Consider the following 17698-nt stretch of genomic DNA (forward strand, 5'->3'; position numbering starts at 1 on the left):
CAGACCTGGAAGGCATCTCCTTGGAGGGGTTATGGGGGCGGAGGAGCAGACAGGGTGCAGGTGGTCTGCTCTTGCTGCTCTTGGAACAGCCACCTCCACCTGAAGCAGCCAGGCAGGGCCAGCCAGCTGCTGGGTGGATGACCATGCCCTGATTGCTCCTCCTGCCACAGCTACAGCACCCTCTAGCTGGCAAACTTCCACCAGTTGAGTAAATGAACCCAGCCTGGATCATCAAGCCTTGAGGCGGGCCACTAGCCAAGGACAAACTAGGATCCAGCCCAGAAGAAGTAAGATGGGACTAGCCCAAACCAGAGCTGCCCAATGGATCCACATGCTTGTGGTCAACTTTATGGTTGTTCCTTTAAGTCTATATCTTCTTCCATTGAGCCTGCAACCCCCACCCCAGGAGCACACAGCAGGTGTAACTTTCCCCTTGAAGTTCCAGATTCACTGGGCATCATCTTAGTTCTAACAGCAGCACAAAATGCCTGTGGTGAGAGCCAACTGGTCAGTTGCAGGACAGCTCGCCTGCTTCCTAATGCTTGGGTTGCTAGGCAATCATGAAGCAAGTGGCCTCCTCAAATTTTGTGGTTCCTTCTAAAAGCAGCAGAGAGGAGAAACTGAACTTGGATGACAAGCTAAGAAAGTCAGTTCAGAAAGAGGGTTTGCAACAGGCAGTGCTAAGTGTCCCTTTCATGATTAAGGAGAAAAAACACCCTTGGCTTATTCAGACTTTTATAGGCAAAGGATTAGAAAGCACATACCTGGGATACTCTCTGTTCATGGCTATGGTGGAGGGTGAGGGTATAGTGTTCCTTATGCTTCCAATTAGATATACCCCACACAATAAGAGTATTCACTTCCTGTAAAGGCATCTAAATTTATGTGTTTTAAGATACACATAGAAGTGGGAGTTGTGGTATAGCAAGTTAAACCCTGGCTCAGGATGCCCACCTCCCATATCAGAGTGCCTAAGATCAGGTCCAGCCTCTGCTTTTGACCAGAATTCCTGCTAGTGTGCATCCTGGGAAACCACACATGACAGCTCAGGTGCCTAGGTCCCTGCCAACCACAATGGAAATCTAGATGGAGCTCCTGGCTCCTGGCTTTGGCCTCTTCCAACTCTGGCTGTCCCAGGTGATGATTTAGCCACTCAGCCATTGTGCCAGGCCCTGGATACAGAATTCTGAACTAGCAGTTAGCTTAGTAGAACAGTCTAAAACAGTTATTCCACCGTCCCATCGTTTATATCAATCACTTCAATGCAAACATCAGGCTTACTTTGGCTGCTTTGAATAAAACCCTTTTTCCTCGGCCTCCATTCAGTGTTTTTAGTTTATATCAGTTTTACTATGCTCTTCTTACAGGCAGTTTCCCTTGCATTCATTCTCTGGAGTTATAGCATATCTTGACCTTGTGACTTGATGTCATTTTTTAACTTTAAAAATGTTGGCTTTATATCATTATATTCTCAGAACCATATCTATAAACTATCCTGAAACTGTTACTGGTTTTTTTCTGTTACTGGTTTTTAAAAATATATTTTTATATTTTGACATGGATCACTTCTCGGCCTTTTGGCTAAGATCAAGTGTAGTATATTTTGACATGGAGACACAATGGAATATTATTCAACCATGAAGAGAGGTACAGTACTGATATTCGCTATAACATGGTACATATCTTGAAAATGTTTCATCAAGAAAAAGAAGGCAGAGGCTCAGAGCCACAAATCACCACATGTCACAAAATCATCTAAATAAAATGTACAGAGCAGGCAAACCCACAAAAGCAGAAAGACAAGTGATTTCCAGGAGCAGGGAGGAGGGAGGAATGAGGAGCAGCTAAAGGGCCTACAGTTTCACAAGTTATCCAGAACAATCTGGAATTAGAGGCTTGGCTGCACATCACTATGAAGTATTAAATGTCACTGAGTACTATGCTTTAAAATGGGAATTAGTGTGAATTCTAGGTGAATTTTGTTTCAACACAAAACACCAACAGAAGCAAATTACTGTTTTTAAAAAGCAGGAAAAAAGTTCTTCTGTCTTCAGATACAGCCTCTGCCCCTTCTTCTCCTATGCTAATACTGTAGTGGAGGTATTTAGACCCTTGTCCCATATACTTCTTATGCTCTTATCTGTGTTTTCTGCTCTCCATATACTGGTCTTACGATCTATTGAGCTATCTTCCAGTTCATTCTCTTCATCTCTAATTAATTATCTGTTGAACTCATTTACCTCATTCTTAATTTTTGTATTTTTTTTATTTCTACAATTTGGTTCTCCATGTATCCTGTTTCCATTTCCATTTCCTGTTTCCATTTCTATATCCAATTTCCATTTGGTTCTCTATATATCCTGTTTTACTAAAATTCTTCATCTTGTCTATTTTCTAGGCTGTGTTTCTCACAAATTTTTAGGTTGCCACCTGTGAAAACTCTAATGTTACAATCACCTATCAATATTTCTGTGGGTTTTTTTCCTATGTAACTTATGTCTCTGGATATGCCAAGAAACTGTCTATTGAATGCAATCAGTTATGAAAACATTTAGACACCAGCGATGTTTTCCTCCAGGGAGGATTTTCCCTGGCTGCTGGCAAGCTGCAAGGCTACCATTAGCTCTTCCTAACTTCTCAACCTCCTCGTGTGCTTTCCTGCACCTGCCACTGATGACACAGCAGTTGCATCAGAGTGACAGACAATGTAGACCATCAGACTCAGAGAACCTCACTTCAGTCTCCTTTTTCTCTGGGATCCAAGTGTTTGCTTCCTTGGTAGCTCTCTGAAACCTTCAACAAGCAAGCCTGGTCCTGTGGCTTGCTTCCCTCTTGCTAAAAGCTTGCTCATCAAAACCAGAAGCAGAAGCCCAAGTAGCTAATTTTTAATAGCTAAAAACATTTATTATCTACATCCAAGAACTAGTATGAATTATTTAATCCCCTGACAAGCTTATGGGCAAGGCACTATTCTTATTCACATCTTCAATTGATTAAAATTATGAAGCAAAAGCTCACAGGAAGCATTGATTTGACCAAACCATTTACCCAAGGTCACCACAATTAGTAGCAATCGAACCCATACAACACAGCTCCTGAGCCCATGTTCTTAGCAACTGCACAACAGAATGTAGAATGAGGAAGGACAGAGGAGCACTTGCTCAGCCATTCCAACACTGAGAGATCAAGACAGCACCAAGAGAACTGAGAAGGAACAGATGGGGAACATAAAGAAAAGCCACAAGCAAGGGAAGACAGTGTTTCAGGCAGAGCATGGCCAATGACAAATACTGGTGAGCAAAGAGGCAAGTGAGACCCAGGCCATGAAAATAATTCCTAGAGTGTTATCAGCTGCTCATCCTTTCAAACAATAAAAACAATGACTGAGATGTATGCAGTCCCACATCCTATTCCCCAAACATTCCCCAAGCAGTGCATTCTGCTGGCTTTGCCCAGTGAAATGAGGCAGAGGAAACCATCCGTAAAGAGTGCCTAAGCAAGCTCACATAGTTAAAATGCAACATTTCATGACCGGAGACACCACATAAATATAGGAGCTGTCACTGATTCTCTTTAAATGTTCCAAACTCTTACACAAAATTTACAAGAACTTTTAAAATATTTTTTCTGACAAAAGAAAAAAAACCTCAGCTATTAATTTTCACATAACAAGAAAAAATAATAGGATGTGTAATATGAAGGAGCTTGCACACACATGGAATATGTCAGATATCATCAGAATGAAGAACTCGGAAAAGGCAGAGAAAGAAGATCTGCTTCAGTGAGGGGAACCACTGAAATACAGACCCAGCAAGCACAGGTTCACTCACGCCAGCTCCTACATTTGTAGTACAAACTGAAAATATGAAACTCCAAGTTCAGAAAGTGGGAGGAACAGTCTTTCTTCCTCCTTCATCTATCTCTTCTTCAACCTGCCATGATGTTTTTGCTGGTGCTTTTTGCCATCATACTTCCTTACAAGCAGGGAGATGCTGGGACCAGCACATTGGCTCAATTGGCTAAACCTCTGCCTACAAGCACCTGCATCTGATATGGGCACCAGCTCATGTCCCAGATGCTCCACTTCCCATCCAGCTCCCTTCTTGTGGCCTAGGAAAACAGTAGAGAATGGCCCAAAGCCTTGAGACCCTGCACCCATGTGGGAACTCCTGGCTCATGGCTTCAGATCGGCTCAGCTCCAGCCATTGCAGCCTTTTATGGTGTAAACAAGTGGACGGAAGATCTTTGTCTCTCCTGTGTCTCTTTGTCTCTTTCTGTAAATCTTCCTTTCCAATGAAAATAAATCTATCTTAAACACACACACACACAATGAGTAGGGCAATGCTGGGCACAGGCCCTACCATGCAGTATACTGGACCTAAGCCTGATTCTAACACTCTCTGCTCCTACACCAACGCCCCTGTGGAAGGGACAGCCCAAGTTACCAGATGAGGTGGGCATCAGGCAGCAGACAGTGCTGCTTGGGGAGGTGGGCAAGCAACAGCAGACATAGCTGCACCTGGGTAGAGTGCCTCTTCCACCAGGCCATCAACCTTCACTCAGTTGAAAACTAAAGAATTTCAAGACAAGGACTGCAGAGTAGGAACCCCTAAGTTCAGCACTGCCTTCTGGGTGTGGGGCTCCACACAGCCATACCCGTCACACACCTGAACCACCACTACCACTGCTCTGTTGGGCTCTGTAGCTGTGACCACAGGCTCCTCTCCTGCACCTGCACTCCTGCAGAATATGCTCAGTCATCACAAGGCCCTGTTGCCCAGCACCTGCCCTCCCATCTCCATCAGCAGTTCTCAAACTTCACTGTGCAAAACAGCCACTTCAAATGCATTTAAAATGCAGATTCCTGAACCACACCCCAGTGTTCTAATTCTGTAGAGTAGGCAGGTGGGGCCAGGAAACAGCATGTTTTCCTTTTTCGAGGAAGAGGAAGAGAGAGAGAAAGAGTGACCTTCCATCCATTGGCTCGCTCTCAAATGGCTGCAATAGCCAGGGTTGGGCCAGCCCAAAGCCAGGAGCAAAGAGTTTCATACAGGTATCCCACATGAATGCAAGGACTCAAGCACTTGGGCCATCCTCCACCACTTTCCCAGCACAATAGCAGGGAGCTGGATTGGAAGCGGGGCAGCCAGGACTCAAACTGATATCCATATGGGATGCTAGCACTGCAGACAGCAGCTAAATGCACTACCCTCACAATGCCAGCCCTGAGACAGCACATTTTCCACCACCCACAGGTAATCCGATGTGGAGCTCTAGGCTCTATGCTGACAAAAGAGATACCCCTTCAGCTTACCTAGTGGAGTGTTAGAGACTGAGAACAGAAAGTCAGGGCCTCCAATGCCTTCAGAACTTCTTATCCCACCCCCAGCTCTTCTGTCTACTCCATAACCTTTGTTCAGGTGCCATTCTTCACCCTGAGCCAGTATACTACAGGGTTCAAGGGTGAGCATTTGCCCAACACCCCAGGAAATTTTCAGTGAGAGCCAGCTCCGCCCGCCATCCATCACATGAAGGGCCAGCAGCAGAAACTGCCCTCTGGGGAAGCACAGCTGGCCGTGACTGTGGACTTCTAGGAAGAACTTTCAAGATTCCTAGAGCGCACACTGTCCGTTAGCCAGGAGAACCCGGGCACCTGGGTAATGGCAGAACATCCCCAGAAAGTAGCCGCTTGGGAAGAAAAGACCAGTCTCAGAGCCAAACCAACAGCCGAGTGCTGGACCGGCTCATCAGCTTTCCCAGCCTGAAAACGGAGAAAGTCTAGCCTGCAGCATGTGCTGGAGTGTTTTTGATGGGTTGCCAAGAGTGAAAAGTAAAGAGACTGAGCATAAACATTCAAGTTTCCAGCTCTTTCTTCCAGGCCCAGGGAGGCCAGAGTAAATAGCCCCAAGTCCTAGGACCACCCTTCACACAGAGCACAGGCCTTCTGGGTGCCCGAGTCACCCTTCAACAGCAGCAGGGCTCTCCGAATCTAGGCAGCTGCCTACTTTCCCCAGGTCACTTCTGCTCTGCGTGTGGCTGCTGACTCAGGGCACCCAGAGGCCCTTTCTGCTCAGACCCCTGGAGACTGAATGTGCAGAACACTAATGCTCTCTGCCTCACTCCTGCTCAGAGCCAGGCTGTGGCTGAATCCCCCTCCCTTAGTCATTCATTAACTGGATGATCAGATAGCCCTGGTTTCGTGCCCAGCTGAACCCCTTGACAAAACACCTCCTCTCTCCAGAAACTCACTGAGGTCCATGAAGCCTTCATGACTGTCACAGTCCCAGATACCTAAGCAGCCTCCACGTCTCCTTTCCCCTCTCTGTGGCCAACTTGTCCCTCATGAGACCTCTGACACCCTGCATCTGGAAGCTCCATGGGGTGGTGATGTCACCTCCCCTACTGCCAACCCTCCCACACCGCTCCCCCCTCCAGCCAGGATCCCAAAGTCTAGGGCTGCTGAGAGCTGTAATTAGACACTGCTCCCTGGACTCACTGCCACAACATTTTTAATCCAATTTTAAAATCCACAGGCATCCATGTATTTCTGAATTACAACTTGTACACTTTTAATTGCAAGAGGGAAAAAAAAAAAAAACAAACACTGCTCTTGCTCATGAGCAGAACACATGGCTTTGGGACACATCTCCCTCAGCTCCAGGCACTGCAGGACAACCCTTGTAAGAGCCACTCACAGGGGCCAGTGAAGAAAAGGGCTCCATCTGCAACACCATATACCCCATGTAACTGGGCCCTGAGGATCCCCCCTGCCCCAACACTGCGTTGCCTTTAGTGTATGTCTGAGCACTGTCTGCTGAAGGAAAATCAGCACCTCCCATGGGATGATTCCAGTTCGACAGCAGTTCTGCACCAGTTCTGGGAGTCATGGAAGGCACCCATCCACTGTGCAGGAGGTGTATTTCTGCAACCCAAAATCAAAGTGACCCAGCTGTGAGTCCGGGAATGTTTTTACTTAGCTCATTCTAGAATCTGGAGACTCCACAACCTTTGATACAGAAACGAGTCAGACTGAGGCTGCGAAGGAGCACACTTTCGGAATCCATGGAAATTTCAACATCATAACCTTGGCTGCGCAGGAGAGGCTCCGCCAGGAAATCTTAGCTGATGGATCACTGTCTAGGCAGTCAGTCATTGTCTTCCTGGGAGGTGGAGTCCCTTTGGTAACAAGCATCCTCCAGTGTTAGCTTCAGAGTCAAAATCAGCATCTCCTTCAGGTCCCACAAAACAGCTCACTTGGCTCCAGTCACAGGCGGTAGCACCAGGTCCTTCCAGTGCAGCTTCTGAGGTGAGGGAATTGGAGTGTGCCTGGACAGTAATTCATACCTGCCCTCCTCACAGACGCCTGCTTCTCTTCGTCACTGCCTACATGTGAAATTTCTACAGTGGCTGCCCGACTTCACTTTGGACAAGAGGTAATCATCCCCAGATGCTGAAGACAAACACTCTGGCCAAGCAGATACTGCACTCCAGATGTGTCAGTGCGTGAACACATCCCATGTGCTCCACCCGAGATGCCCACACCATCACGGGCATGAATATAAGCTGGTTCTCACACACCCTCGTGCCCACTCATGGAAGGTTACACCCCCAGCAGTGGCAGCTGTCCATGCTTTAGGCTCCCTATGCCGACCATTCAGAGTTGCCATTGTCTGGGGACACAGGAATATCCCAAGTTTCTGCACACCTAGAGGCCAGCAGTAGTGTGGTGGCAGCCATCCACACTGGACAAGTAAGGCTTGTCCCCATGGCAACAGTCTCAGGAAATGGAGCTGACAAACATTGCACAAGTCTAAAACCCGGAGCTTAAGACTCCAAGGTCATAACTGGTTCAAGGAGATAACTCCCATGGGCAACCACGTGGCCAGGCCAGCCCTGGAGATTTACAGCTGCTGCAAACACCAAGAACGGTGGAGAGAGGAATCAGGCACACCTCCGGAGCAACAGCGGCTCAGAGCCAGGGTGCTGAGCTGAAGGTGGCTTCTGGAATGCCTCTCACCAGCTGCCAGGGCTCTCTGCGGATTATTTCAATTAGTCCTTTATCTCTGTGCCAGAGTGCCAAGCGGGACAATTCCTTTTCTCCTCAGACTCCCTCATTCACATTTGCATTAGATTATTACCTAAATCCATTTATCAATGGCAGTTTCCACAAGCAATCAGAAGGTGCGTTGGCTGGGCCAGCGCAGTCTAAGCCATCAACAACTGCTTCATTTCTCCACGTGTTTTTCCACATAGTCTTCCCCCCAAGTTTCACTGTCACTCAGGAAAAGCAACCTGGGCAATTCTGGTCAATGCATGCACGAGTTACCAGCCATGAAACCTTGGGTGGACATGGCCTTGGTCAAACTCATGAGTCCATTGGGAACACCAAGTTCCCGAAAAGAGCAGTAGAGAATTTAGAGCAGTAGAACAGTAGAGAATTCAGAACCCTTTGTTGTGAACACCCTCTGTTTATGGGATACAGGTTTGGCCACTATCTAAAGAATAGCTTCTTGCTCAGAAACAAACAGAGTCTCTCTGAACACAGCTGCCCCTCAGAAAGAAGTGGGCAGGCACAGGATTCCCACATCCAGCTAGAGACGGCAAAGGAACCCATCACCACTGCTGAACCCCAGTGTCTTTGGTTCTTTGGACTTTTCCATTACTTCCAACTTGTTGTGTAATGAACAACTACTATTATAAATGGAACCAATGCTGTGGCACCACTAATTGAGACACTGCCTATGAGGACCCAGTACCGTAGCCTAATGGCTAGTCCTCACCTTGCATGCACTAGGATCCCATATGGGCGCCAGTCCTAATCCTGGCTACTCCACTTCCCATCCAGCTCTTCGCTTGTGGCCTCAGAAAGCAGTAGAGGACAGCCCAAAGCCTTTGGGAACCTGCAGCTGCATGGGAGACCCAAAAGCAGCTCCTGACTCCTGGCTTTAGATCAGCTCAGCTCTGGCTGTTGTAACTGCTTGGGAAGTGAACCAGCAGACAGAAGATCTTTCTCTGTGTATCTCTTCCTCTATGAATATCTGCCTTTCCAATAAAGATAGATAAACCTTTGAAAAAAATGCTGCCTGTGACACTGACATTCCATGCCAGCATGGGTTTGAGTTCTGATTTGCTACACTTCAGATCCAGCCCCCTGCTGATATGCCTGGAAAAGCAGCAGCAGATAACCCAGGCACTTTTGTTCCTCTACCACCCACATGGGACACCCAGATGGAATTCCAGGCTCCCACTTCTAGCCTAGTCCAGCCCCAGCCGTTGAGTCCATTTGGAAAGTGAATCAGCTAATGGAAGCACGCCCTCTTTAACTATGCCTTTCAAATAAGTAACTGTTTAAAAATTTTTATAAGAAGAAATTTTAATATAATAAACGTAGTCTAATTAACGTTTTTTCACCTTTAGCATGGATAGAAATTGCCCCAAGATTTTGAGACCAGCAGATGCTGATTCAGCAGGTGAGGCAGGATCAGGGTTTGTGGGCCTAACAAGTGCCCCCATGGTACTAGTGCTGGGGAGGAGAGAGGAGGGAGGACAGCAGGGGGTGGGGGCGGGGAGGGAGAGAATGCAAGTGCTCACACACACCTGCTGGAGGAAGCAGGATGAGTGAAGGTTTTACAAAGGAAGTGACTCTGACCTTGGCCAGAGATATGGTTTTCTGATGCAGAAGGCATACCTGGGAAATGGAAGGCTGGGTTAGGGATGAAGCCTTGGAGCTTTGCATGGTCCCCTCCCATCAGTCTCTTCCCAGCTTCCCATGACAAGGCTATGGTCTTTCAGAAGGATCCAACTGCTGTGTGTGCCGCACATTGAAACAAATAGAGCAGCCTGCAGGAAGGGGCAGCCCACACCATCACAATTACAATGGGTTGCCTCTGGCTTCTCAACCAACCCTCTGTGCATGCTCTGCAGTGCTGAGAGGGGTTCCTTCTAGCCATTCGCCTTAACAGGGAGGATGGCATTCAGCTTTATCAGCAGAGGGCACAGGCTGGAGGGAACATCGCAGGAGACAGTAAGGACATCCTGTGGAGCAGTTCCAGGCCCAGACAGCAACCTGCTGTCTCCCAGCACCTTGCAGACCTGCACAGGCCCCTCGACCCGCACATCTGGTGCTGCAGGCCTTCTGTCCTTGGACACACTGCTTCCCTCCTCTCACTCATCCCCACCTTTAGACTGTGCACCCCAGGCTTCCTGCCTATAGCACGGTTCCCCATGTGCCCACCCAGGAGCCCCAGCTGCAGTTACCCCACCCTTGGACTCTGCAGGTGCTTCCCACAGCTCAGCTAAGCCCATACCATCCAGAATTCTCAACTACCCCTCCTCCTCCACCAAGGCCTAAATCCCTTCTGAGTTTGCCCTTCCTTGGGAACCCTCACCCTGGGGGACTAGACAGAGCTTGCCGGGACCCCATTATGATTCTTCTGTCACTGTGCAATGGTCCTTCACCTGAATTTTCCTCCTATTAGTGTGTGACTTCTTACTAGTTTCTGAATTTAGACAGCGAAAGTAGGAATGCTGCCGCTAACATCTCCCTCACTGGCACAGCAGGCACCAGGCCAGCAAACTCTGCCACTGTCTTCCATGGACAGCCATGTGCTCAAAGGAATGAGGGTCCTTTTACAGCAGAGAGACCAACTCCCAGTACAGTTTGCAAGAGCCAGTTAAGACTACACAGAAGCTGAGAACTTGGGCCTGTACTGTGGCAAAGTGGCAAAGTCCCAGCTGCTCCTGCATCTGGAAGATGCAGCATACAAGAGCCCATGTCCTTGGGACACTGCGCCCGTGTGGAAGACCCAGAAGAAGCTCCTGGTTCCTGGCTTTGGATCAGCTCAGTTCCAACCATTGTAGCCATTTGGGGAGTGAACCAGCAAATGGAAGATGTGTGTGTGTGTGTGTGTGTGTGTGTGTGTGTGTGTGTGTGTGTGTAAAACTCTGCCTTTCAAATAAATAATTAAAAAAAAAAAAAGAAACCAAGAACAGGGACTCAAACCCTCCTCTTGAATATTCTCAAATCATTAGATGATCCGAAAGTCTTCTAGGCACTTACGAACATTGAGTATTCCATAACATGTGTACTGCATACACAGCAGAGAAAATGACATATACCTAATTCTCTATACTGTTGTATCTGTTCACCCGCGCTGAGTACCCATCTCTTTGAAGTAAATCAAAAGAAAGCAGAATCTTACAAAGAGGTGGGCAGCCAGAAGCACTGAGAGTCCAGCTGCCATTATAACTAGAGAGTCATGGAGATCGGGAGGCAGGCAAGATGGCTCCTTCCTAAAGCAGGAGCCAGGTCAGCCAGCTCCTGGGTGGGCATACTCAGTCCTGAGCCTACCAGTATCTAGTGTCACATCACTGGTCATGGGCTCAGGCGGTTTCTGAGCACTCAGTGGGCAGGAAAGTGTTGCCAGCTATACGGCTATAGCCACCAAAAACCCCTGAGCGCCTGGACAATGCTCCCCAAGGAGGTCAGCCACTGGGAAGAGAAGGTACCCGTGGACAGCAGGTCTCCTGCAGGCAAAGTCACTTTTGGTGGCCAGGTTGCCTTCCCCATTTGGATTAAAGTCCCATAGTGCAGGCATGGGACACAACTCTCCAATTATCCCCTGCTGGAATACTAATGGATATACTGGCCTTCTATCTCACAAGCCATATCGCCCTGCCTTTAGCCCTCACCAGTTAGGACATACCAGTTTCAACCAAACTTCCTTCCGTGTTCCAAGTGGAGGACCTATACTGCAGGAAGGAGCAGTAAGCAAGCAAGTCTGTTCAGTAGCTGCCGGGATCCTGGGCAAGCTGGTTTTCCTCAGGCAAAGCCCACTGGCTAAGTCCCTACACTTCAACTGCACTAAGCACAAGGAGAAAATCTGTGACCTTCACCTTTCCCCACTTTTCTAAACAAAAAATTTTGTTAGTTTGCAATTGAAGTGGTGAATTTCAAGCCACATCTGACTTGGTGGGTGGTTCGCACAGCATGATCCTCAACTCAGTGGAACCACAGCTGGTTCAACAACGTCCTCCTGGACAAGAGAGGCAAACTCTGGGTCCCACTGCAGACATGACTAATCAATTGCCACATCCTTTCTTCAGACACCTGACTAGAAAGCAGGTATTAGCAGGTGATCTGACTTGACTCTGTGAACCCTCTTAAAAACTATTTTCCCTTCAAATCTCTGATGGAGAAGAGCCCAGTAGTGCTCCGGATGTCCTGCCTAAGTTCATCACTAGGATTCTCTCCCCTGTTGGGATGTAGCTGTAGCATTCATGAGGATCCCCAAGACATTTGTAACATTCCTGGCCATCTGAGGACCACTGCACAAGGTCACAGGACTAGCTAGCCTTGACCTTCCTTTAACCCAGTTCTACCCCTTCAAAGCTAAAACTGTACTCCTCCACTGGCTCTTTCTACACCTTCCCAGCAGTATCCTGCCAAACCAAACCACCCTCACTGCACCCCAACAGCACTCAGATCTCACAGCAGATGCCCCTTTGTCATCTCAAGAGATACTTTCTAAAGATGTAAATCTTTACACTGCAGTGATTGACATCACTGCCAATGCCTTTCAATTTTTCAGCATAATCCATACAAGTTTATTATAAAACCTTGAGTAAGGGTGTGGATTCTGATTAGGAACAGCCATGAAGGGCCAGCACAGGCATAGAGAAAGAGCTGCACAGCTTTGGTGGTAGGCTGCTGAGGGTGACGCTGGGGTAGGAGCATGGCTGTCAGGGCATGTGGGCATGTGGGCATGTCACACAGGACAGAGTCAGCCACACACTCACCCACAGGCTGTGAAGATGCATCAGAGGTCTCAGAGGGCAGGGACATGCAGGGATGGGTCCCAGAATTCCGTGGTAGCTCTGAGAGGAACATACAAAAAGGAAACTACTGAAGCAGAGACAAGCGAGTGCCTTGAAGATTGAAACCAGCACTGACAGGGGACTGAGCAGTAGAGGACAGGGACAGAGTGGACATGCAATACAGCCATAAGATGCCTTCATCTGGGTTTAAGTTCCAGCTACACTTGTGATTCCAGCTTCCTGCTAATGCACACCCAGGAAGACAACAGATGATAGCTCAAATACTTGTGTCCCAACCATGCACATGGTAGATTCCAATTAAGTAGCCAGCTTCCAGCTTTGGTCTGACTCAGTCACAGTTATTGCAGATAATTGGGGAGGGAACCAATGCAAGCCTCCCTACCTCCCTTTCAAATAAGTAAGAGTTGTTTTTTTAAAGGGGAGGTATGGTCTCCTATCTTGCCCAATCCTTTCCTACACTTGCTCCCTTGTGGCCCCAGGGAGACCCAGGCTTTAGAGGCTAGGGTCTCCCTGTCCTGAAGACTCCCCACTGCCCAGCTCTACCCTGAGTACCTACATTGACAATTCAGTGCCTATTTTGGCACCTGCACTTGGATATATAACTGAAAGCTCCCTACTTAACCAACCAACCTAAGCTAGCTCTGCACCTGCTCTCCATACCCCTATCTCTGTGAATGGCAACTGTGTCTCTCCCGAGTCAGCCTTGACCCAGCTTTTCCTCCCACACCCTGCTGGAATCCATGGGGAAAGCAGATGGCATTGAATGTATAAATTTGGCTCTGACTGTATGATGCATTCACAATCCCTAGGCTCCTCCCACCATCCGCCTCCTAATGAGGCTGTCAGCCTCCACCCCTGCTCCATCCAGCAGTTACAGGGATCCTCTGTAGCACGTCAGATCCCAGCACTGCTCCTGCTTAGCATCTCCATGCCCTGAGGTTGCCCACTGCCAAACTCAATAGTGGTCCACAAGAACTCACGCTTCCCTCTGCCTCTCTCCCACCATCGTTCCCTTTGCTCACCACCCCTCTGCTTTCCTGGCTGTGGCTCAAACAAGCCAAGTACACTCCATGCTTGCACTTGCTATTCTCTCTGCCTGGAATGCTTGCCACACTCCCAAACCTAAGGCTGACTCCTTTCTTCTAGGACTCTGCTCCAATGTAGAATTCTTCCTTCACAGCTGTACACTGTAGACTCCATACCCTGCCTGTTCTTCATACCCATCACCACCCAACTAATCCCTTTTGTCTCCACCAGCCCCTTCCCCAGAACACCAACCCACAAAGTCTGGAATTTTGGCCATCATCCCATCCCCAGTGCTCAGCACAGGTTGGCCACTCAGACATGAGTGGCAGCTGAATGGATAAAGTGGAGAAGTTTCAAAAGTCAGACACTGGTTCCATTAACAGAGAAGTGGACATGTCTAAGGATGTAGAAGAGAACAGAAGACAGCTTGGAGTAGAGCAGGAGGTAGAAAACTATGGCCCAGCTGCCATTTCTACTAATAAAGTTTTATTGGAACATAGTTGTTGTACACATTGCTTCAGTGTTGCCCATGGTGTTTTGAGCATGGTCAAGCTGTTGCAACAGAAATGGTATGGCCACAAGATCTAAAATACTACTGTCTGACCTTTTAAAGGAAACAGTTACCAATGCCCAACTAAAACAGTATTCCCATACTGTAAAACTCTTGTGTCATGATCTGACCAGAAAATATATGGATTTTTTTTCCCATAACTTTGCAGGATGCTGGACCTCCAGCTGAGAGAGGAGTAGAAAGACTATATGTAGTCATAACAGAGGAAGACTGGACGTCAGTCCCCAGCCCTGCCAATCACCAGTTACATGTCACTCCACAGGATGCCTGACTTCTCTGGGACTCTTCTTCCCTATCAGTGAGATGCAGGAAGACCACCCACCCGCAGAACCCTTGGGAGCAGCTGAGATTTGAGAGGGTACTTCAAAACATTTGTGGAAAGAAAAAACAGATTTTATTTTATTTATTTATTTATTATTGGCAAGGCAGATGTACAAAGAGAAGGAGATTAACAGGGAAAGATCCTCCACCCACTGGTTCATTCCCCAAGTGGCCGCAATAGCCACAGCTGAGTCAAACCGAAAGCAGGAGTCAAGAGCTTCTTCTGGGTCTCCCATGTGAGTCTAGGGTCCCAAGATTTGGGGCCATAATCTACTGCTTTCCCAGGTCACAGGCAGGGAGCTGGATGGGAAGCTGAGCAGCCGGGACATAAATTGGCATTCAAATGGGATTCCGGTGCAAGAAAGAACAGGATTTAGCCACCAGGCCATCACACTAGGCCTGAAAAAAAAATAAATCTTAAAGGATGTATCTTATTTTAGTTTAAAAATAATGTTGAGATGCAACACATAATTATTTTTCACATACATGTTTTCCATATTCTATCAAAACGATAGCTTACACCAAAAATTTCCTTGCCCTAAAATAAACTTACAATTTTAATTCCATTTTTCCATGGACTTCTGAAGTGTCCTTGCATTTCATTTTTTGGGAATTTGGTGCATCCCAAGCACAATCCTCATAGAAGTGCTAACAGAGGTGTGCCAGGACTCCAAAGGGTTTCCTTCATCTTGCATGAACATGGCTCTTAAAACCAAAACTAAGGGTGACACATTCAATGGCATCAGCATTGCTAAGGGAATATGCAGGCTCTGGAGAATCAGGGAAACATCCAAGCTTCCTCGGAATGGCTCCTGGGCTGCTTCCTAAATTGGCAGGAAGATCGCCCATTTCAAAGAAAGCTCATGACACACTTTGCAGTGATACCACGAAAAGCAACTGATTTTGTGCCTATTTTGGGCTGGTGGGAAGATAACGGGTCCCCACAAGGGCAAAACTCTTGAATCACTGGATCAAAAATACCAGTGCCAAGAAACAACAGCACAAGGGGAGCAAGCAGGGCGGTGCACCTACTCCTGCTGCCTCTCTTTCCTAAGCCTGCGACATTCTTTGGACTTTTCCACAAACCAAATAGCACAGTATTATTTTCCCAAGAATTATAATGATCTGAAGTCATTTACTAGTCTGAAATTCAAAGGAAAGGGCTACACCACTTAGGCATATTGTCTGTTAAATCAGTGAACAATTCCAACTTGATACTCATGAAAGGCAACACTAGTTTAAGAATCAAGAGCAAATGCTTTTGTGACAACTTCATTGAGAAGTAAATTAAGACTTTAAACTTAGCTGGTTAGAAAAACAAGCAGGATTTAGGAGAAATCTTGACTCTCATGCTGATCATTTTTAACTCACACCAAAAAATACATTTTTAGTTGACACATTAATAATTGTCTAGGGGCACAGTGTGCCATTTCAATACATGGGTAAAATGTGTAACAATCAGATTAAGTAACAGAGACACCCATCCACTCCAGCGTTTATCACTTGTTCATGTTGGAAACAGTCAAAATCCTCTCACTAGCTCTCTTAAAATGTATAATTAACTGTTGTCAACCACAGCTACTACACTGAAGAACATTGGAAGTTATTTCTCTTTGGGACTGCTGTTTGGTGCATCAGTTAGGTCAGTCCTTGAGATGTCCACACAAGTGCCTGGCTTGATTTCCAGCCCCTCTGCTTCCAAGTTGGCACCTGCTAACATGCACTCTGGAAGGGAGCAGGGGATGGCCCAGGAATTTCCATTCCTATCACTCAAGAGAGCTGGATTGAGTTCTAGGCCCTTGGCGTCATCCTAGCCTAGTCCTGGCTGTTGCAAGCATCTGGAGTGAACCAGAGGAGGGAAAATTACTCCATCTGCCTGCACCACTGTCTTTCAAGTAAATGAAAATAAATAAAAATAAATACCTAGCAAAGTAAGTATCTAAGTATACCTGGGACTCATTAGCCACCCTGTCTCTGCCATGACTCCCGACCCTTTTAGTTTCCATTAACCACTATTCTAGTCTCTACTTCTATAAGATCAAGTCTTTTAGCTTCCGCACATAAGTGAAAACATGAGGTATTTGTCTCTCGTGCCTGACTTATCAATATAGCATCTTCAGGACTACCCATGTTGCCACAAATGAAAGGATTTCAGTGTTTGTACGGCCTAATCATGCCCCCATTGCATACATTCAGTACATTTTCTTCAACTGCTAATCTGCTGCAGGGCTCCTGAACAATCAGCATGTCTTGGCTGTTGTGACTAGTGCAGCAAATATCTCCTCAAAAGACTAATTTCATCTCCCCTGGACATATACCCAGTAGTTGGACTGCAGGCTCACATGCTAGCTCTGTTTTTAGTTTCTGGTGGACCTTCCATATTATTTTCCACAATGGCTATACCAATTTATGTACCCACTACCAGTGTACTGGAATGCCCCTCTTTCTAAATTCTCATTAGCATTGGATAGTTTTGATTTTCAAAGTCAGCTTAATTATGCTATTGTGTGCATATTTGGATTTTTCTGTCCCCATAAACTGAAGTATTTCTCATTGTGTCTTTCCTCAACCTTCCCAAGATGGGGCCAGACTGAAAATCCTGGCATTGGCAAAGACGTTTTTAATTTCAACCTGCCCATTGCAGCAGGTCAAAAGACCGTTGAGACAGCCTTGACAATACCATGGCACAGGCTAACAACCTCAGAGCGTCGGCCACCCTGGCCCACAGGAACCATGGCAGCCTTATTCCATGATGCTTTATTTCCCTGAACCATTTTTAAAGCACAACTTTTGATTCAGCTCCCAAAAAATGGAATTCTTGTCTGCTTAGTACAGTCTGCTACACTGCCCACTAGGTCTGGAATCGAGTCTTAGCACTTGTGTCTCAGTCTACAAAATAGTCATTTACATCTGTCCTTTGGATAAATGTTCTTCTGTCTTTTT

At 47.0% G+C, this 17698-nt stretch overlaps 1 protein-coding gene and 1 pseudogene across 3 annotated transcripts in view; one reads left to right on the forward strand and one right to left on the reverse strand.

Annotated features, from left to right (window-relative positions):
* FHOD3 (formin homology 2 domain containing 3) overlaps nucleotides 1-17698 on the reverse strand; it is a 434575-nt gene that overhangs the window by 393568 nt on the left and 23309 nt on the right. The gene's annotated exons all lie outside the window — the stretch shown is intronic.
* On the forward strand, nucleotides 1562-1640 carry LOC118758159 (U2 spliceosomal RNA; annotated as a pseudogene).

The sequence above is a fragment of the Ochotona princeps genome, chromosome 18 (assembly GCF_030435755.1).
Source record: "Ochotona princeps isolate mOchPri1 chromosome 18, mOchPri1.hap1, whole genome shotgun sequence".
NCBI lineage: Eukaryota > Metazoa > Chordata > Mammalia > Lagomorpha > Ochotonidae > Ochotona > Ochotona princeps.